The 23,655-nt window shown below is 35.0% G+C and overlaps 1 non-coding gene across 1 annotated transcript; it reads right to left on the reverse strand.

Moving 5' to 3' along the window:
- Nucleotides 1–13,394: 13,394 nt before the first annotated feature.
- On the reverse strand, nucleotides 13,395–13,476 carry Trnaa-agc (transfer RNA alanine (anticodon AGC)). Its single transcript has one exon. It is a non-coding gene; the product is annotated as a tRNA-Ala (tRNA).
- Between the last annotated feature and the right edge of the window lie 10,179 nt (nucleotides 13,477–23,655).

Raw genomic sequence — 23,655 nt, forward strand, 5'->3', positions numbered from 1 at the left:
ACGTTTCAACAAACAAAGTTATAAAGCAATAAATCAATATTTTTATGATAACAAATAGGAGTTTTGAAAATTGGCACCACTGTTTGTTAGACTCGGACAAATTTAACTAGCGAACAGCAAGACGTTATTGCTATAAGCGAAGAGGTAATTGACACGTTTATCAAACTCGCGATTAAATAGAGTTGAGACATTAGACGGCTTTTTAGAAAAGTTTTTTAACCAAAATCCAAAACTGATTGCTCGCGAAAATACCGTGTTTATCAGTAAAAATTTAATCAAGTATTGCATTCCTAGTTAAAATCGTATTTGTTTATCAGAAATTGTTATCATTATTGTAATTTACGTCACCAACGATGCAACCATTACCGTCCGAGGTATGGAAATACTTAAGAAAATAAACAGACAAGATCAGTGCTTCTTGTCTGTTATGCAGAACAACCATACAACTACATGGCGGCACCCCAAATCTGCGTAACCATATCAGATTTAAGCATCCGTCAGTGGACAACAACAAGGCAAGTCCGCATGGTGCACGGCAACAGGTTACACCAGGACTTTGGTCCCCGACCTTCGTCGAGCGAGGCGATCAACCAGGCCCTTGCAAACTTCGTGGTCCAGGCATTCGTGCCAATGAAAATCGTCGAACACGAGAGCTTTCGGCATCTGATGCAACTGCTGAATCACAGTTCTAGGCGCCTTCTTGAACAACCGTCAGGGCGCGAATTTACCCACAGTATGATGACGCAAAGACGTCTCTGCTGTCAAGTCGCCCACAAAACTTACCCCTGGACATCAAATGCCATCGAGGCATACCTCACAGTAACTGTCCACTACATCAAAGAAGACTGGTAAATGGGGTCACGTATTCTAATGACCCATGCCATGCCAGAACGACACACCGGCAAAAACATCGCTATCCGCCTTAAGGACTGTGTGGACGAGTTTGGTCTGAAGGGATGTGTTGTAGCTTGTGTCCACGACAATGCCAGGAACATGGACATGGCCGGCCGTCTGTGTCCTGGAATGGCAGGACCTCCCTTGTTTTGCGCACACCCTTCAGTTGTGCGTGAAGCCGGTCATGGAGCTTCCATCAGTGGCAGATGTGATGTCGAGGGCACGTAACATCGTTGGCCACTTTGGGCAATCCACTAACATGACAGCTGAGCTGCGATCGCGACGGGCTGTCATGCAACTTACTGACCATGATCTAATCCAGGATGTTCCGACACGCTGGAATTCGTCACAGATGATGTTTCAATGCTTGATGCTTTATTTGAACTATCTGATAGTTTTTCACTGTTTGAAGCTAAGACATTTCATCCTTTCCTTATTTATTTTCCTGTATCTCTGATTAATTCTGCAAACGCTAGAACTAGGAACTGTGAATAAAAAAATAACACAGAATCTGAATGTGTGGTTTTTTTTTAAAATGTATAATGAACATCAAACAATAATAATTTGGCTACAGACGACACAATGCATACAACAAAATATGCAATTAGCCAATAAAAAGAGATGCAGATTCATTGAAAACACATGACCTTCTTTACATCAATCTGAAAGGGAAAAAAATATTTTTATATTAAGTCACTTTTGGCTTAAAAACTTTAAACAGAATGAACAAAGAAACACACCATTTTTGTGAGCGATATGACGCAAACGTAATATAAGCAGCCCTGCAAAAAAAAAAACTTAATGTCACATGAAAATGAACATTGTGTACTTCTTAAATATTTTACTCCTATGCATTTTGTACGTACTCTTTAACATTTTAACTACTTAAAGTGTTTTGGTTAATAACCGGTTAATGATTTTTGTAACCTCTTGCATCCCTTCTATTTTCCTGCCAAAGCGACAAACTACCTAAAAAAGAGATGTACATAATGTTGAGTGTCGTCTGTGGTTCCGTATTCATGTCAGTAATATTTTAATATTACTTATGTGGTTTTATGCTTATTTATTAAAATGAGAAAAAAAGTCAGTTTCAAACTTCATTAACCTGTTATTCTTTAACGTCGAAATTCATAGACGGAATAATTTGACTTTCACAACGTAAACATTAACAGTGCAACTTTCTTCAAGGTTCAAATACGTCACAAACCATACGATAACTTCTCAGAAATAAGTCATATAATTAAACAACTGCCTCACGCAAGTGTCCAATACTTATTCACCACAAGAGTATACGTTTTAAATAAATACACAATCTTTAATATATTAATATAATATATCTTTAAATTTGTTGAGTAAAAGTCTTTTATATAGTTACACCAGCTATATGAATTCAGTTTATATTAAGTTTTTCTTACAATTGCTGAACAAAGTATCTGGACCCTTATATACTCGAGCAACCCAAAAGGTTGATCGATGACCACTTTTATGGCCCGACCAAGAATTCTTGGTCGCCTGCTCAAAAATTATTGACCATTGACCCAAAAAGTTGGTCAGTGACCAAAACAATTGGTCATCGTGACGTCGATCGACCATAAAAATGGTCATAGAAGCTCAAAATAGCATCACGCAAAAAACACCGCCATATTAGGTTTTGAACAAAAATGTATGTAAAACAAATTATGGGCGCTTAGAGAGCTGAATACACCACTTTAAACAAGTATTAAACAGAGATTTCATCTTATCTAAAAGTAACCTTCTTCATGCCTAGTTGAGTCGCTGCCTGAAATAACTAAAATTTAACAACGATCCAATGCGACAAGATGGTTTCGACTAGATCAGAAATGTGAGTGATCTGACAATAACATAAGAAAAATGTACTTATGTATGCATAATAAAATAGGCATGCAGCGAAGATGTTAAGGTATAGTCACTAAACCTTATAAGAAGCTTACAATGTGCACAAACTTAGACATCGTAACATGAAATTGATGTTAAAACAAAGAAAGAACAACAACAGCGAAATTTAAATTTACAGTTAATGTTTGGAATGTTTATAAATGGCTATGCCATTTGTTTGTATGCTGTTCTGTGAAAATAACAAGTTAACATGCAAAATAATTCATGGCTGCTTAAATAATCAATACATTAGTTGAACAGCGATGGGTAAGTTAAGTTTAATTCATAATATAGTCAAATGTTAGATACTTTAATGTTCCTATATGCAGAGCATATCAATACCCCATTGTCTTTTTGGCAAAACTCCTGTTGCTGAAGTCCACTGGTAATTAGAACATATACTATAGACAGTTAACTGATAAATATCTTGTGTAATATAAGACAAACGCAATGGTTCAAGATAAACTCACAGTAAAAACACTTTAAACAGTAAAACAACAATACGTCCTTTTGGAAATGTTACATGGTAAATTAGTTCGGGTCCCTTTCCAATTCCTCGCTTGGGAACCAACCCAACTATAACGGATTATGGCTCTTCAGTTTTGCCGACAACTGATTCTTCCACCAATGATTTCAGGTGTGGGGGCATATCCTTTGCATTTGCAACCAGTAAGTCCGTAATATTGCTGTCTGTTTCAACTGTCTTCAGCTGCACTCTTCTTAATGTTGTAATGTTAACCCGCGTTCACCTTCGCTTTCTTCATTTGCTATAACCCATGTACAACCATCTGTTCTCTCGGCTTTTACGAACTCTGCAATATGCCGCAACGCTTCGCCCGTTGAGAAAGGTTTCAAAACGTTGATCTTACAGGTGACGGCTCTGTTAACGTTCTCTTACGTTGCCGCCATTACCAATGGGAAACGCTGTACGAAACCCTCTGCGGGTTCAATTACGAAATTTTCTTCTTTGCATTTACCATCTGACTCATTGCGATCAACATAAACGTCAACCACCACTTTTGAGAGCTCCAAGATGGCAACATCTTCAACGGTGACCTTCTGTTGCATCTTTGTAGCGGGTATTAATGGGATTTCTTTCCCTTTTAGCCTGTTGACACTCTTGCTTAGGAAGATGCCCGCCTTCCCGTACTTCTCTCCAGCCAACACATCCAGCCCTAGTAGCACTTCGTCATCTTTGCCTGCTACAACTGCTTGGCTGGGCCTACTTTCATATTAAATTCGCCCACCCCCATCCCGAGCTATACTACTCGCTCCGGCGTTTGCGTCGGCGTTGGTTAAAGTTTTTTTTATAAAGTCAAATAACTTTAACACAATCACAGATAATTAACTCAAACTTGGAATACTTCTTTATGGTAACAATACAATTGTGTAGGTCAAGTTGCATAACTATGTCAGCATTATTTTTAGAGTTATGCCCCTTTTAAGTTAGAATTTCGGGTGAATTTGTTTAATGCCTTCAATAATTTGAGTACTAACAAAGATAGTCACTTGGATTTCTTCCTTATGGGGAAAAGACACTTGTAAAGGTCTAGCAGGATAACTCTGTCAACAATATTTTAGTTATGCCCCTTTTTAACTTAGAATATGCTGTTAGATTTCTAAATCTTTAACACTATCACAGATATTTCAATTTATGTGAAGGTCAAGGTGCATAACTCTTTTGAGAAAAAAATGTCACTCTGACTGGCAATTTGACATAAGTATGGCCCCTTTGATACATAGAAACATTAAAATGGTGTTAAGTGTTGTGTTTAGGTCCACTTTATTCCTCAAGTATCAAAGCTACTGCTTTCATACTTACAACACTTACTAACTATCATAAAGGAACTGTACAGGCAAAGTTTTGTAACTGTGACTGGCATTTTGACAGAATTATGGCCCTTATTTGACTTTGAATATTTGGTTAAATTGTGTGTTTATATCCTCTTTACTTCGTAAGTATCAAGGCTATTGCTTTCAAACTTCAAATACTTTCTTACTTTTATGAGGGTACTGTACCTGGCATGTTGAATTTGACCTTGACTTTTGAATGACCATGACTCTCAATACCTTGTGAAACATCATATGAAATAGTTGTGCACATTGTACATTACTTGAACCATTGACATCTCTTGTTGCCTACTTAATTGTACTTAAACCATTGACATCTCTTGTTGCCTACCTTATTATACATAACTTAAACCAACAGTCGCATAACCACTGTTATCAATTTTCGTATAAAGCTACTATTATATGTATAATTTGTTAATAGTCAATTGTAAATGGCAATTATACGTTATTTTTTTTTTATCTTATGATCACATGAAATTAACAATAATCTTCCATAAGAACTCTAAAATTGCTTCATTACGTGTATTTTTTTGTTATATATAAAAACAAAGTTATTCATTTCTTATTAACTTTATATTGGTTTATTTCTGCATTTAAAAAAAATGCATCCAATGAAATAGCATAATTTTAATACATTTTTGTTATTTTAAAAATAAATCAACTGAATAAATTTAAATAACATTATATTGATTGATATCTGCACTAAAAAATATTACAAAAATACTTAATTTCAACATAACTGTTCGAAAGATTATGAAAAAATTTACTATCCACTGATTGCATATGTTCTTTTATTCTTTTTATCTTTGTAATGTTTAGCAAAGCTACCATTACGCTCATTGTCATTTTCACTTTTATGTTTTTCTCTGTCTATAATGTTTGTTTTTTAGTTGGGACCAGTGGTTCATTGTGTTTTTTTCTCATTTTTGTGATTATTTCTTTTCACTTCTTCATATCTATGAAATATTCATCTTTCTGTATTCCTATTTTTTGTTTCCTATTTTGTTTGTATGTATGGACATCCTATGTCTTATAATAGAAACAAACTGGACATGTTTTAAGATAGAAACTAACTGGACAAGCACACACAAACTATCATCAACATCACCCTCCACCTTTTTAAATGATTAAATTATGTACTTTAAATGTTAAAGGGCTAAACAACAAATACAAACGCATTAAAATCTTCAAATGTTTAGACGATAAAAAATAAAGTATATGCCTTTTAAAAGAAAGTCACTTGACACATACTTTAGCACAAACCTTAAAAGATGAATGGGACGGAGAAATCTATCTCAGTGGAGAACATACTAATAAACAAGGCATTGCCTTTCTGATAAAAAATAATATAGGGGTCACAGTCGATAACTTTAAGGAAATAATAATTGGCAGACAAGCAAGTATAGATATCAAAATACACGAAACACAAATAACATTAATCAACGTCTACGGCCCTAACATAGACGATTCCACATTTTACGAAACATTACAATCCTTTATAATGAGTAATAACCAAGATAAAAATATTATAATCGGTGGTGATTTCAATACTGTCCTGTACCCATTATTAGATAAAAGGAATGGAAACCTTTATACTCATACTAAAAATAGAAACATTTTAAATAACATAATTGAAAACTACAATATGATAGATATCTGGCGTACAATATACCCAAACGAAAGCAAATTCACCTGGAACTCAAACACAAAACCAACAATATTTTGTAGATTAGACTATTTTTTAATATCTGAATTTCTTTGCATCATTATTGACACATGTAACATAAAACCAGGATTTGTGACTGACCACTCTCTAGTTGAACTTATACTGCACAATATACAACCTGAAAGAGGCCCAGGATGCTTTAAAATTAACAACAGCATCTTATTAGATACACAATATCAAACACAAATAAAACAGGAAATATTAAATACAGTTCAAAATAATAAACAGGCAAACCCAAACACCTTATGGGAAGTAATTAAAGGAAATTTTCGTAACACAACAATTAGATACACATCATTTAAACAAAAAGAAACACACAAACTTGAAACTGAAACTATCAAAACCATTGCAACACTTGAAAAACAATTGCATCAAACAAACACAAATGATACCACCGACATTGAAAATGAAATAACATTAAAAAAAAATATTAGATGGAATCTATCATACACAAATCAATGGAATAATACTAAGAGCGCGTGCACAGCATGTTGAACACAATGAAAAAACAAACAAAATATTTCGCAAACATTGAAAAACGTAGAAGTGAACAAAAAACTGTACACACATTAGTAGTCAATTGCAAAGATATAACAAACAGAACTCAAATACTAGAAAAACAACGTTTATTTTTCGAAACCCTCTATAAACGAAAAAATGTTGAAAATAACACCCTTTTTAAAAATACACATCACGCTTTAAACCAGGAGGAAAAACAACTGTGCGACAGATTAATTAATGAATATGAATGTGGATTAGCCCTAAATGAAATACAAAATAACAAAAGCCCAGGATCTGATGGCATCACAATCGAATTTTATAAAATATTCTGGAATGATATAAAAACACATCTAATTAATTCACTTAACTATTCATTTAACAACGAAAACTAAACTACGCTACAAAAACAAGGTATTATATCACTTATTCCAAAACCCGGAAAAAAATTAGAATCCTTATCAAACTGGCGCCCGATAAGTTTACTAAACAATGATTATAAAAATTGCAACTAAAAGTATAGCAAACAGAATTAAAACAATATTACCATCAATCATTTCAAAATCTCAATCTGGTTTCATAAAAGGACGTTACATTGGTGAAAACGTTCGTCTTATCCAAGAATGTTCTGCCGCAATGCAGACAGATTAACCCGTTGACAAAAACAACACACGCAAGTCGCTTTGGTAGTGTATTTCCACGTCATAAAGGGTAAACAGCTACAACAGAAATAAAAAAGACATTCAATGACCTGAATATATCATAAGATGTACTTAATGTTTCACTATAACATCATTATCATCGTGAAAATAAGACACATGTCATTCGCATAACGTTTTAAGTGACCCATATGACCTTCCGTAGTTTTAGCAAACGAACGAATGCAACTGGCCTATTGTGAATCAATTTCCAAAATTACAGCATAGAAAAATGAACGAAATCAATGCGCACAACAATACACATATTGTAAAATGCACTAACATCGTGAGGGAGAAGCAGTTTGAACAAATTTCGTTGACTTTAACAAGCCGGGAAAAACTGTGTTTATAATGACAATATTACTACTAAGGGACTCAACTTCTCAATTACAATGCACAAAAACTACGCCGCACAATAAAACCACAAAGCGTATGCAGCACAAAGAATGCATAAACTATTTCAACAATTCAAATAATCCTGGTCTAATATCTTTTGCAGACTTTGAAAAGGCATTCGATTCGCTTGATCATTCATTTATGTTCTCTTGCTTAGAAAATATGGTGAAAGTCTCATTCAATGGGTCAAACTATTCTATACCGATATTAACAGTATAATCATTAACAAAGGCTTCTTTTTAAACAGATTTAACATCGAACGAGGGGTTCGACAAGGATGTCCACTCTCATCATCGCTATTTATTATTTGCATCGAGTATCTATCACATCGCATCCAATCATATAAGCACATAAAAGGCATATAACTAGAACCTGACGAAGAAATCAAACAATCCCTATTTGCTGACGATGCAACTTATTTTTTAAATGACAATTACGATTCTTTCCATAACCTAATAGAGTCGCTAACCTTTTACGGAATGACATCGGGTCTTAAACTAAACAAAAGTAAATGTACTTTGCTACCAGTAGGTAAATTAATACAATGTAATGTTCAATATGAAAAAGAACTGAAATTTAATTGGACATCCGATGAAGCCACAACGTTAGGAATTACTTTCACAAATAATGAAAAGGATACAGTTCTTAAAAACATACTACCTAAATTACAGAATTTTAAAAACTGCTTAAAATCATGGCATCATCTTAAACTTACACTAATCGGAAAAAACACAGTATTGAAAACGTTTGCACTTCCTAAATTAATATATGTTTTAACAGTTCTCCCAAATCCACCAAATGATGTTATTAACGATATAAAATCAGCAATATTTAATTTCATATGGGACGGTAAGCCTGATAAAATAAAAAAGCTCAGTTATATCAATCTGTAGAAAATGGAGGTATCCAATTAACGAAAATTGACTCATTCTTGAATGCAATCAAATGCCGCTGGGTTAATAGATACCTAGACAATACCAATAGGAGTAAATGGAAATTATTCTACCAGAAAATCCTAAAAAAATATGGTGACTTCTTAATCTTTGAATGTAACATCAGCAATACTATCTTACATGAAATTGCAAACGAAAACATATTTTTGTCTGATGTTCTATCAGCGTGGAGTGATGTCACTAATAACTTAGAAACCCAAACCAGCAGTAAAACAATTTTTTGGAACAATAAAGACATAACTTCAAACAATAAGACGTTTTTCTATAAAGACTGGTTTGAGCGAAGCATTAAATATGTCGACCAATTATATGACTGCAGAATTAAGATTTCTACTCTTTTGATAATATATGCTACATATACGGAATACCTTCAAATAATTTTCTGAAGTACTACACACTAATCAAAAGCATACCCATACATATTAAATCTGAAATCAATACAAATAATACACCATGTACTCAAACAACATTTGTAGAAAACATACTTGGAAGAAAAAACAAAACAAATAAAATATTTTACACACTACACATTAAAAACCCTATAGAAAACTCCAAAATCCAAAATAAATGGCAAGTCCTTTTTGGAGGAAATGAACTTAATTGGAAACATTTAATGCCATGCCATATAAAGCAACTATTGAAAGCAGACTGAGACATTTTCAATATAAATACATCCATAGAATTATAGCTACAAATAAATATCTCTTTAAATGCAAATTATCTAACTCAAATCTGTGTGACTTCTGCAGTGAAAACATTGAAACTATAGAACATCTTTTTTGGGAGTGCAAACACATCCGGCCTATTTGGAATCAATTAATATCTTTTATTGAACAACATCAACTAAACGTTAAACTATCTTTCTTAAATGTAAGTTTCGGAATTAACTTATTGAAATCAATAGACTGTAATAATATTATGAATTTTATGGTAATATTGATGAAATACTTTATCTTAAACAGGAAGTACAAAAAACAAGTACCAAATTTTAATTGCTTTGTCCATAATCTTAAACTAATATCCAGATTGAGAAAGAAATAGCCCTCAGTAATGACACATTACAAATCTTTGAACAAAAATGGAATCGGATTGAATTCTCATAATGTGTTGTCCACTTATATACATTTCACTCTAATGTTAGTTTATCTCTCTAAAATAGTTTTGTTTATTTTTTTTAATTTTTATTTTTCAATCTGACAAGATCATTGTGAATATACAACAAAACACACAAGTCCAGTATGCTTTCTTCCGACTTTATACAACTCATCATTTTTCATAACTATTCCTCTGTTGTTCTTTTCTTTTCTCTCCAAATATATATATATATATATATATATATATATATATATATATATATATATATATATATATATATATATATATATATATATATATATATATGTATATATATATATATATATATATATATATATATATATATATATATATATATATTTATATATATATATATATATATATATATATATATATATATATATATATATATATATATATATATATATATAAGCATATCTTGTAAAACATGTCTGAACTTTATTGCTTTGTACAATCACTATAATATATAAATATCCGATTATCAGCTAATCTAATGGAGCGAAAAAGCGAAAAAAATCGATTAGATTAGCATTTGGACCACTTGCAATATATAACAAAAATGCATGCATATAGTTTATCATTCTAATTGTTATAGGTACATTCATATAAAACCGGTCTACTTGAACATTTTATTACATATTTTACGAATAATACCTTTTAGCCGCTTTATAATTTGTTGCATCAATAAAAAAAACTTTATGTTTTTATATAGATTGAAAAAACTAGTGTTTTGCAGTATACAAATAATTCATGAGATTGTGCAAAGCTATCCAAAATCGTATTTAAAATTCACACAAATGCATATAATTACAATGTAATTATGTACTTATAATACAGTTAACGAACGCTTTTATGCATTGATAAACGGACTATGTTTTTATAAGCTGAAAAACACAAAAAACCTACTGTTTGGCAATATACAAATAATTCGTTAACTATTATTTTCTATTTTTAAGAGAGTTTGATTTCTTATAAATGTGATCAACTTATGATTCAACATATCCCTTTAACAAAAATCACCAGTGCATGGTTTCAAGCATCATTTCCTCGTTAAAAACGCTTATGCGTTTACTGTTCGATGTAAGATAGAGTGCACACATATTATGAATTGTTAAACTGTTTGAGTATGGTGTTCCATTCTGGCCCTGTCCATTTGCTGTTATCGTCAAATCGTACTTGGGTAATTGTACCACTTGCTGTTTTCACGTACAATTTCCCTTCCCAGGACCAAGCTGTTTCATTTCGTTCTTGGTTCAGTTTACGTTTTATTGACATCAAAACAGCTTGGTTCAGCTTTGTAAGGTCGTCATTTAAAAAGATGCCGGAACCTTTCAGGCACCTTCAATTTTTTCATCACTTGGTCTCTCTTGTACCTGGACACGAATTTCACAATTGCTGCTCTTGGTTTACTATTGGTGTCTCTCTTGCCTAGTCGATGTGCTATGTCAATATCGTTTATGCAAAGATTTAGCCCCTCGATCTTCTCATTTAGAAATTTTATTATTGCCTTGCTAGTTTCTTCTGCCGTTTCACTTGTCATTTTATTGTTCTTGTTATTGTTATTATTGCTCGCTTCGGCTAACCCTGCTATCCGGATATTATTCCGTCTTCCAAACTGCTCAAGCTCGTTGAGTTTACCTGATTGTTTTTCCATGACATTAATTATGCATGTTTTGTCATGTTGTTCACTTTCCTTTGCTTTCTTCAGATCATTTTCAAGGCTTTCAATTTTCTTACTTAATTTGTCACTGTCCAGCTCTTTTTCGAACAACTTTGCTTCTAGAATTTCAATTCTCTTTTCAAATGGCTTAACTATTTCTGCTTAAACCTGTGTTGTTATTATGGTTACCAATTCCTTTGTGAATGAGTCGTTTTTATCTATAAACGATGTCAACTTATCGCTCATCAATTTCAGTTCGACTTTCAAATCTTGAATTTGGCTCTCCATACTTTCACCCTGTGTTTCAGGGATCGTTTTTCCTTTTGATGCGACTATTTTACCTTTTTTCTTCTTTTGTTTTTATACCACTACTTCACGTACACTTGACTCTAACTCACTCCAGCTTGTACTTATGTGCTTTCGCCTATCCGCCATCTACTATTTTCTTTTGAGAAGTATACATATTTTGACCTTGTTGTGCAGGCGTGCGTATTATTGTCAGTTTACACATATGTCAAGATGTACACATTCAATATGGCGATATCCTCTTTTGAAGCATAGCGTGACCATGTGCACTATAAAAAGTTTTTACATTGTAGTTATTTTTCAATTTTAAATGAAAGTCGTATTACCTCGTTACAAGAAAACTTCCATTTTTCACAAATACCACTTTAATCCATTGAAAATATTCCCTTTACTATGTTTTATTTATTTTTTCACTCCGTCCAAAAATAACACGTCTTCCCTCCAAGGGAAACAACTCTCTTTCTCTAATTTCAATAATATGTTTAGTATTATTGCATCATATGTATAATCTAAATGATATTGCAAAAAATAAACAATATACAAAATATGTTTTTTTGTTATTTTGAATTAAATAATATTATATTGTAAATAATTTCTACAGTTTATATTATCCTAAATTCATTTTTTATTTGCTGTCACTAATGCAAATAGCCAAATGCTTTCTTTTTTGACACACCTTTTGCTTCAATACCAAGCATTTATTACTCTATCAAGACTGAGAAAAGTCGAGCATACTGTCCTAACGACAGCTGTTGTTTCAAATCCACCCTTACGCTCGGTTTTTGTCCTGTTTATTTGCCCCACTGGGGTATATAAAAGTTCCATAATTCATCCAGATTTCCAAATATGGGCATGCAGTTGGTGTGTACAGATGCAATTAAGGTGTTTTAAGTTTAAACAAGATGAAATAAGTATTATTTTACAGACATTTATTTGTTAAAAACTTGTAATCTATCGAAGAGCGCAATGAAATCTAAGTAGTTTCAGCCAAGTAGATTGGGTTGGTTCAAAACAAAGTGTCATACAATTAAAAATTGTATCATTTAAGGAATATTTTGAACTTAGTTTTCATAGATACACTATATATATATAGCAAAAATACCAAGAAATAGACAAATTTACCGTTTACTTTTTGATATTTTCGCGAGCGCATGCCGATAGTGAACATATGATGTTTTTTTACTTTGCAAAGCTTGGTTTATACAGGTCGTTATTGCCATGTTTGTGTTATTGCTTGAAAACCGGACTAATATTCAAAGGGACCGTTAAGCGCGGTATTTTAGAACTTTTCTTTTTTGTCAAACGCGGTTGAAAGTCCATTTAACAAATAGCATATCTTATTGTGCTTTATTAAATCAAATTATGTTAGAGAAGAAATAAAACGCGTCGCAAAAAGTATGCGTTGTCGGCAGGAATCAAACCTGCGCAGGCAGATCCCAAAAGATTGCTAGTCTATCGCCTTAACCACTCGACCACGACAACTTCACATTACTACCTGGTTAAATATCCATAAGCAAACAGGTTAAAAGGCTCATCGATCTTCGAAGAAATCGCGGGAAATTATTACAGAGGCTCTACCTTAACAGGTTTGTAATTATCGCTGCAATTTCCTGGTATAGGTCTGCATTCAACACGTACAATCCCAGGCGAAATGATTATAAATTATTCATGAATATTCCTGAAAAATTAACTTAAAATTCATGAACAAAGTTCATGAATATTCATCATACCGTTCTTGAATATTAATGAATGATTCTTGAACTGAAAATGAGACTATTCACGATAATTTCATTACATGAATTATTCATGCACATTAAAAGTTCATGAACATAAGAACATTAATTACACAATTATGACCGGTCCGGTCACCGGTCTCAGGCATGTTGTCTCCTCAGAAATCTCAACTGCACATCAATAATCAACAGAAATACGAAATACTCTTTCTAGCTGTATCTCATTTCCAATAACATCTTCGGAACTCCTGTGTGATGGTGTCAATAGACAACAAATCAGTCGTGGCTTACATCCAGGCACAGGGGGGAACACACTCCCACTCCCTTTATATTGAAACCAGGAATTAACTCGTTCTGGCAAAAGCTACGCAAAAGAGAGCAGAAGCGAGCGAGAGGAGAGGGGAGACGGCGGGCGGTCGAGAGAGAAGAGAGAGATAGAGTAGAGCGAGCTCTCGAGCTCTTTCTCGCTAGAACGATGATCTCCTATCTCTCGAGATTCTCTCGGCTCGCTCTCTCGCTCTCTCTCTCTCATCTCTCTCTCTCTCTCTCTTCTCTCTCTCTCTCTCTCTCTTATCTCTCTCCTCTCTCTATCAATCACATACAAGGTCCGTCTGAAACGCCCTGGTGGACGTTTGTATCGAAAACACCAGTTACTTCCGTCAAAGTGGACACTTTATCAGGAAGTGGCAAACCAGATTTTTCTGACGTTCGGTTATCCACTGGTCTACCTGTTTGCGACCAGAGACAACCACAGACTTCCTTTGTATTTGAGTCCAGTTTACGCTCCAGCAGCGTGGGCGGTAGATGCGCTTTGTTCTCTTGGGACCAACTGGAAGCTTACGCCTAACCCCCACCCATTCTGATTACCCAAAACTTGGAGAAAATCAGGGTGAGCTCTTGCCATATCCATCTGGTCACCCCTTGGTGGCCCAGGAGATCCTGGTTCAACGACCTTCTCAGTCTCCTGTGAGACTGTCCCAGGAAACTTCCTCACAGGTAATGTTCCCTATCTCAGAAAGGCAGACTTTATGCGGATCCAGACGTGTTCCACCTACACGTCTGACTGTTATTTGGCAATCCCTGCAGAAGAAAAGTTTTTCTGTTAGGGCTTCAATTCTAGTTGCCTCTGCAAGGAGAAAGTCCAGCAGAACAGTCAATGATGCTCGATGGAAGCACTTTTCTGACTGGTGTATTCGAGGGCAAATTGATCTCCGCAATCCCTCTGCTAGACGCATAGCGGATTTTCTCATCTACCTCCTTGATGATAAAAAACGTTCTCTTAGCTCCATCAATTAATACCGATCTATGCTTTCGCATACCTTGGCTTTTCGTACGTCATCACAAGTCTGTGCTGACCTAGCCATTTCATAACTGTTCCGAGCAATGGAACTTCAACGCCCTGTTTCTCGCTCCCTTACCCCTAAATGGGATTTGGCTTTATTTCGTTGGTCGCTTACTAAGGCTCCCTATGAACTCGTTTACCAGGCTTCTTTACAGTTCTTAACCATTTTTCTTCTTACTATGGCTTCAGCCAAGCGGGGAAGTGAAATTCATGCTCTTTTTGTCCAAGACGGTCGTCTTCGTTTTGATTCCTTCGATGGCTCCGTCACTTCGTTGTGTCAGCCAGGATTCCTTGCAAAAATCAACTCCCTCTATGGCTTTTAAACCCTTCAAGTCCCAAGTCTTTCTAAAACATGTGGACTACTCTGCCCAGTCAGTTTGAAGTTCTACCTCAGCATAGTTAAGCCCATTCGATGTTCTTAAAAGCAAGGGCGATGTGTCTGCGGCTTTATTTCTCGTTGGGTAGCCTCGACTTTAAGAAAGGCTTACTCGTCTCTCTCATCTAGGGTATCATCCCTTTTTAAGATCAGACCGCATGAATTACGAGCTTTGCCGGCTTCGTGGGCGTATATTTATCACGCCCCACTCTCTGACGTGCTCGTAATTGCTTTCTGGAGGAAGCCGACTACCACCTCCTCCTTTTATCTTCGTTCTCTGGAGTGCCAACAATACAACGTGTATTTTTTTTCGGCCCCCTTATGGTTGCACAAACGGTATTGTCTTCTACGACATAGACAGACTTGCGCTTATCCGAGAAGTCCAAGTCAATACCATACTAACGAAGATAAGCTGGTAACCCTGGATATAGTTTATGCTGTAATGGGGAGCTATACTCGAACCTTCCAGCCGCATCTGCGAATTCAGCCAATGATAGCAGGTAACGTATTTATGACATTAAAACACATTTTTCAATTAAAATTCATTTTAATTACTAAATACTTACCTGCTATCAGTGAGTCCCATCTCCAACCCTGCTCTTCGACTAATATTTTGTTATGTTGAATGAAGAATGATTCTGGGTGACACCAGTTTAGCTAGTCCACGTTACACTATGTGTTCCGGTTCAGACTAAATCGCGGGCAATGTAGGTGTCGGCTTCAGGAAATTCCAGATAATTAACCCACCTTTGGAGGAAATAGCTAATCGTAGCAGGTAAGTATGTACTAATTAAAATGAATTTTACTTGACAAATGTGTATTTATTGAATAAATTTCATCAATTACTTTATAATTTAAATGACCTACAAGTTTTGAGATAACAATTGGGATCAGTCAGGTCAAGGTCATTGTTACTTAAAATTGAAAATTTCAAGCAGCTTGATTCTTGTCTAGAATGAAAGTTTGAATTGACAAATGTTGAAGAAACTTTTGATGGAGCATGCTTGCATGGACATTGGGATTTCTTTTAAAACGTGTTGGGTCAATTTCAAAGTTAATGGTACAAAAAAAAACGGGAACAAAACCCAGCTTACCCTTAATGGACTCATTTATGTTGTCAGAATTTGTAACATTTTCATAAAAATTGTGCAATTATTATTCTTACGCAAAATCATTTAAACCTTTTATATTTTTTTAACAAATTTAAGAATTTGTACTGGTTTTAAAACAATAAACCAATCCACTCTCTTGAATTTATGGGCTGTTATTAAGTTACAATATAATCTGGTACCAATAAGTCCAATTATTTATACTTAATAATATGAAAACAAGCACAAATTGATAGAACAGAATGGGTATGGGTATATAGATATTTTTTATCAGGTTTTCCGAAGGAAAAAAATGGTTATTAGATTGGCGAATATCGTCGGGCGGGCGGGCTGGCGGTCGGGCGGGCTGGCCGGCGGGCGGAACAAGCTTGTCCGGCAAAAACATTTTCGTTCATTGTGAGATTTAAAAATCATTTGGCACATTTATTCACCATCATTGGACGGTGTGTCGCGCAAAAGAATTGCGATGATAACTCCAAGGTCAAGGTCACACTTTGAGTCAGAGGTAAAAAAAGGTCATAAATGAGCTTGTCCGGGTCATAACTATGTCTTTCATTGTGAGATTTTAAAATTATTAGGCACATGTGTTCACCATCATTGGACGGTGTTTTGCGCGAAAGAATTACGTCGATATATCCAAGGTCAAGGTCGCCACGACTAAAAATAGATTGATTTTGAAAGAAGAGGGTAACTGTGAACATGCAACAATGCACATTTTTAGTTGTCTCCCTTTATCAGACTTTTTTTTCAAATTTAAATCAAGGTTGCCACGAGTAAAAAAGATTGAATATGAAACAAGAGTGGTTACAATGCACATTTTGAATAGTCTTCTTTTATCAAACATTAAAAAAAAAATGAAAACCTGGTTCTGTGACAATTTTGTCCCTTGTTATGTAAATAAAATAAATATTTGAAATGTATGTTACCAGTTGCCTAGCATATTATAAACATACACCAGCGTATACAATTGACAGCTAAATACACACACATACGCAATTTTGCTTTGACTTATACCATTGTGTGGAACATATGCAAACATGCTTGAAAATTATACAATTTATTCTTAATGTATGTTTAATGCTTTTTAAGCATGTATAAGTGTACAAGATAGTGTTCACTTCCTGAAAGCAAGAGAAAAGTGTCAGACATGCGGTCATACAACCTTTCAAAACTTGTTGGACCAAACTGAAATGTGCTGGACAAATAAATAATTACGCATTTGTCATTTAGTCTTTTAAACATAATAAACATACACAACTCCATGTTAGTCTTTATAGTGGTTTATTTTTGCTTATTTAGTTCTAACATTTTTTTTCCAATGTCGATAAAAATTATTCTGAACAACAAGCTATATGTGGCGTAACAGCCGGGGGCCAGCCCTGCAACAGCACCAAATTGTGTGCCTTCTATCCGGCTGTGTATGTGGTACTGTATTTTACCTTTTTCAAAATATGGATATAAACAATAAAATAGTCAATGGTATTGTGTGCAAACTGTAACGTGCCGTGTGCAAAGTCAAGTGTCTTACAATTGCAATGCAAATATGACGCATGACAAATGCCAACACAATTGATCGATGTATTTACACTCATTATGATACGTAAATAAACAAGGATTCATCAAGTAATTGATAAAAACACAAAGTGTCCTACACTTATTGACGTTTAATTCCCGGGGCAATGATCTGATGGTCTAGGCGTTACTGCCTTTTGACGATTAATGAAATTTGGGTTATTGCATTGATACAAATTTAGATTATTATATTTATTCAATAATATCCTAAATATTTGTTCCGTTACATATTTTTGCATACGAACACAAGCGCAATTTCTTTATCTCTACCAGTAAACTTATTTTTTGTTGTTTACAACAATCTTTTATATAAAATAACACATTAATCATCACTTTATTTGTATAAAATAATATTCATATGTATTATATTAAAATTAAAATCCAACTTAGATCTGACTTCATAGAAACAAAATCTGACTTTTTTACCCTACATATTTTGCACATAGGGGGGATGCATTGCTGATGTTAAAGATCAGTACAGTGTTGCTGTAATCATTTACTCTGATATAACTTTTTTTATTCAGCTCCATATTTGATTTTTTTTCTTGGAAATGTTGCCCCACTTATTCTTTGTTGTAAATATCTGATCTCTTAATTTATGAGAGTCTTATTAGTACCAAGCACTGCATGAGCTCAAAATTGATTTGCATGTGAAAACTGTATTTAACTGTACACAAGTATTTTTCTTCTATCTTACAAGCACTTCAAGATATAAATTTTCAACTTCAAATTTAATAGATTGTTTTAAGGAAGCTACTTTACAGAGCCCAAGAATGATATCTTTGCATTATTTGTAGAGAGATTTCTCATTGTCAGTTTTTCTTGTCCAGCCATTGCCTCCTTAGTAATGAAGAGATTTACTTTAAATGTCGAAAATGGCTAGAAATGTTTGCATAGCGCAGTGCTAAATTATATAATCATCACTGAAAAAATACTATTATTTTGAACCAGTGAATGAAAGTCATCTAGACATTCATGAATTGTCAATGAGCATTTGCATGCGATCAACAGTCTGTTAATGACATGTCACATGGGCGCATTATTAAATAAGAACGCCACTTTTGCAATTTTTTATTATACTTGTAAAACTAAATATAGAATTGTATACATTTGTTTGAAAACGTATGAAAGGGGCATATTGACTGAAATTCCTTATAATATAAACCTTATTTAAAGAATGCATATTCTCTTACTTCATTATTGTATAAATTTGTTAGCAAACGTATGAAAGGGGCATATTGACTGAAATTCCTAATAATATAAACCTTATTTAAAGAATGCATATTCTCTTACTTCATTCATATTATTGACTATCAACAGTGATATCCTGTGTTGTATACAGCCTTTGCTGTAAGAAACCACTGACTCATCAGCTTGGAGCCGCCCATCAACAAGTGTTTCATCCTTTAATCCCAGGACACTCTCCGGGCGGTGGAACCGCAGTGCTGATCAGGCAACTAGCCAACTAGACGCTCTCTCTGCTGCTTGACCCAGTCTCCCAACAGCTCTCTTTCTCTCTCCTCCTCTGATTCCTAGGGCACTAAGCATTATCGACAGTGATTGTGGGGGAAAACCTCTGGCGCGAATTTCGATCGGAACTGCCATGTTTTTCAACCGCGGGCACTGCACTGCTTAGATCAGTGTATTTGGCTTTCTTCCGCTCATATGCCATGTCACACCTTGATTCCCGTGGGACGGTGAGTTGTGGTGAATTGTCACCAGCGTCTTGTGTTTGGTGGACCATATCACTATGTCCGGCCTCAGTGTAGTTTGGACGATCTCGAGGAAGACCAGTTTCTTCCCTAAGTCGACTTTCATCTCCCATTGGTCTGATTCATCTAAGATCGACATGCTTCTAGGAGCTGACTTTGTGCTTATTTCCCCAGCCTTGACAAAGTTGATATTTGTAGATGCTGTTATCTTCGCTGTTCTTTTCTTCCTTCTCTCGCTCTCAAGTACATCGGCTTACTCCCTAAGGACAGCGTCTTGTCACCATCTGTAGTGTCCCTGTTTCAGCGAATTATTACATGATATTATGATATGGTCCATGGTACCTGGCTTGTTAAAAAGACTGCATCTTGGGTCTTCCACTAGACCCCATCTGTGGGTTTTGTTGGGGATGGCAGCAGGTTGTAAACTGACCTTAACAGGAATTTGAGTCTAAACGGCTCATACTGCCAGATGTCTGCCCAACTCAATTCCTCTCTGTTGTTGTCCATATGTACCATGCACATTGTCATCCCATTTCAACTGAACGGGCTCTTCTCCTCTTCGCTCACCCTAATTTCCTTCGCACCATTTGACTTCTCTCTCTTTTATCTGCCGTACACCATCGCTGTGTTTTTATCATACCATGCTTTTGTCTGCCCTCCGTAGTAGTTTCGACAATGTCTTTGTGTCTAAGTCTACTTTCAGCTTGGGACACCGCCTGGCTTGCCGACCACTTCCTTCCGGTTCTAGTCTCTATGCCTGCCAGCCAGATCAGGTCATCAGAAGATTCTTTCAGTTTCAACACCATAATGGCCTTAGCAACTTTGTAATCCTCAACAACTGATGATATTGGGAGTTGGAGCTGGTTGGTCCTCACATACAGTCCGATGCTGGTGAAACTTGGTGGGACCCCTAGCCATCTACGGAGGTATCTGTGGATGATTCTTTCAAAGCCTTCCACAGCAGAAACTGCTATCTCATACAGCATTAGATGCCTCATGAGTCTTGGTAACACTCAATGTTGGAATAACCATGCCTCGAGTTTCCCAAAAGTTAATGTCTGGTTTATCTGCTTCAGACTATCTTGGAGTTTGTTCTTGGTGTGGTGTATGCTGCTTGTCGTTAAGGCTGGCATCGTACCATTTTCCTAGGCATTTGATAGGAGTGTCTACTATGGATGGTATGTCTTCGCTCTGTACCTGGAGGGTGAACCTTTGGTAACCTTTCACCTCTTGATTACCAAGCTCCTCATTTTTTTTGGTTTGAACTTCATTCTTGCGAAAGTCGCTGCATCATCCAATGATCCAAGAACCCAACAAGCTTGCACGTGTGTCGTTGCAGTTAAGGTGAGGTCATCAATATAACCTCTATTTGATGGAAGGTATATCCTGGAGGCTGTCTTTGGTCCTCTGGTTTCCCTCTTTGCGATGTTGATAATTAGGTTCATTCCGATCACAAATCACACGACTGAAATAGTGCAGACTATTATTATTACTTCTCTGATTAGTGCACTTATAAACAGCAGCACTTCGTATACATGTAATTAGGTAGAATCGGAGTAAGACTATTTTTTTGAGCCCTTGAAATTTTCTCTTTGGATATAATGTTGTATTAGCCATTGAAATTCATACTTAAAACTCCATTTAGACCTACGCTTATAAACGGTAAATAGTCTGTAATTATATTGGTATTAATGCCTGTTTTACCGAAGTGTTTTGTTTGTATTCACAAGAAAACAATCCAGGTCAACTTTGCTGGTGTATTAAGCTCTTTTGCAATAACCGCGAATTAGCTCTGTCGCATTATTGATGTATAATCTGGTGAATAGTGCATGCCCTGTGTTTACGTCATTGTGACATGAGACTTATTAGTCTGTTGACAATAGATGCACGCTTTCAACTGGCTTCAGTCCGTTTTGATTATAGATCGCGACCAGATTACATGATAAATTTATGTGTGTTGTCGTGAATGTACACTTGCGAGATGGTAAATACGCCAGTATATGCACGTTCAACTAAGTAGTCTGATCCATCGAGTTGACATGTTTATGTAGCGATTCGTGTTTATAAACAATGCTTCCTTGGACACTAGAACAATAAGGATTTAACCCACAGGAGAGACGCTAGAGGTTTTTCTTTATCAGGACCGCAGGTGGTGTGGTGTCCTGTCTAGATGGATTTACACGGATTTTGTCATGTCTTGGAAACGTTATTATTTACTTGGATAATTACATTGACTTGGAAATATTGCATAAACAACTAATTTAAAGAATTATATGGACTTGGAAACATTATGTAACAATTGAATTAAGAGCGAATAACTATTCATCGAGTTTATTCATGTATTTGTTATTATGGTACAGCTCTTTAATATGCCATGAGTTTGTGGAAACATCAATTAAGTCTGTTTGTCACCTTTTTCAACATTAGGTCAGTCATATGATTGCGGACAAGTACACACCTTTAACTGGGCTAACTAGTTAACTAGACCTTGGCTTGGTGTACATACCTTTGCCAGTAACTGAACACTGCCTTACTTGAATCAAAGGTTGAGTAAGACTGGCAGTACAAAGGATTTCATGACCAGTCAACACACAAGTTATAAGGCCGGGCTGAGGTTCGAACCCACAATTCTCAGTTTTGTAGTCCATTTATTTATTAGCTAAGCTAGGCGATAGTATCATACAAATATACAATAAAAAACACACATTTAAGAAGAATGTTTATATACATAAACAGGAAATACAGATTGTTAAATATGTGCTTTCCAGAGAGTGTGCGTTTCTTCGGAACAATTATAACTTATTTTACAATTCAAAGTTAAAATTGTAATATATAAACAAACAATTATTATTTGAACATTTGTCTATGTAATGGCTTGTAGTCTACAGAAAAAATATGAATATGCTAGTATAACCAAAGAAAGTTTAAACAAAGTCTCAACACAAATTGGCAATGCTCTGTTAAAAACAACGGTCAAATTAGCTTCTGTGTAACAAAAACAACACAAACAATAACTTTAACAAGAGCTGTAAGAGGACATCGCGCTCGACTATTCGAGTGCTTGACAGTATAACGCAAGCCATTATGGGGAATTGTTCATATTCAATAAAGTCAAGGTAATATAGGAATATGCTAAGTGGAAAAGGACCATAATTGAAACATATTGATCGCTTATGTTTTAAAAAAGTTATACTTTATAAACGATTCTGAGTTCAGATATATTTTCCACAATCTATTGAACATTTGAAAAGACATAATAATATTATATTTCAAGTTTGATAGCAATAGCTTAGGTTGGACGGTCCGTTAAAAATAAAATTAATAAATATGTGTGTTTTTTTTATATTGTTTCAAAGAAAAAAACTTTTGGGGTTGGGAGGGATGGGGTGGGGTGAAAAGGGGGTTATAATGTGGGGGTGTGGTCATTTATTAGATGATCTTTCAAAAATAATAAAAAAGGGAAAAAATATTATTATTTTTTAGGGGAGTAGGGATTCTGGGGTAGGGCGTATGGGATGTTTGGGTGGAGTCCATCGTGGTATGTCTGGTATGTGTCCAAGTCTGAAAGCAATAGCTATGATAATTTAGGAGTAAATGGACCAAAATACAACACTTAACCAAATGTTAAATTATCTAATTATAAAAGGGGCCATAAATCTGTCAAATTGCCAGTCAGAGTTTCATAACTTTGCCTGCACAATCCCCTTATGATAAGTAATTGTTGCAAGTATTAAACCAACAGTTTTGATACTTTAGGAATACACTGAACCGAAACACAAAACTTAACAGAATTTTCTAAGTTTAAAAAGGGAACATA

The sequence above is a fragment of the Dreissena polymorpha genome, chromosome 9 (assembly GCF_020536995.1).
Source record: "Dreissena polymorpha isolate Duluth1 chromosome 9, UMN_Dpol_1.0, whole genome shotgun sequence".
Lineage (NCBI taxonomy): Eukaryota > Metazoa > Mollusca > Bivalvia > Myida > Dreissenidae > Dreissena > Dreissena polymorpha.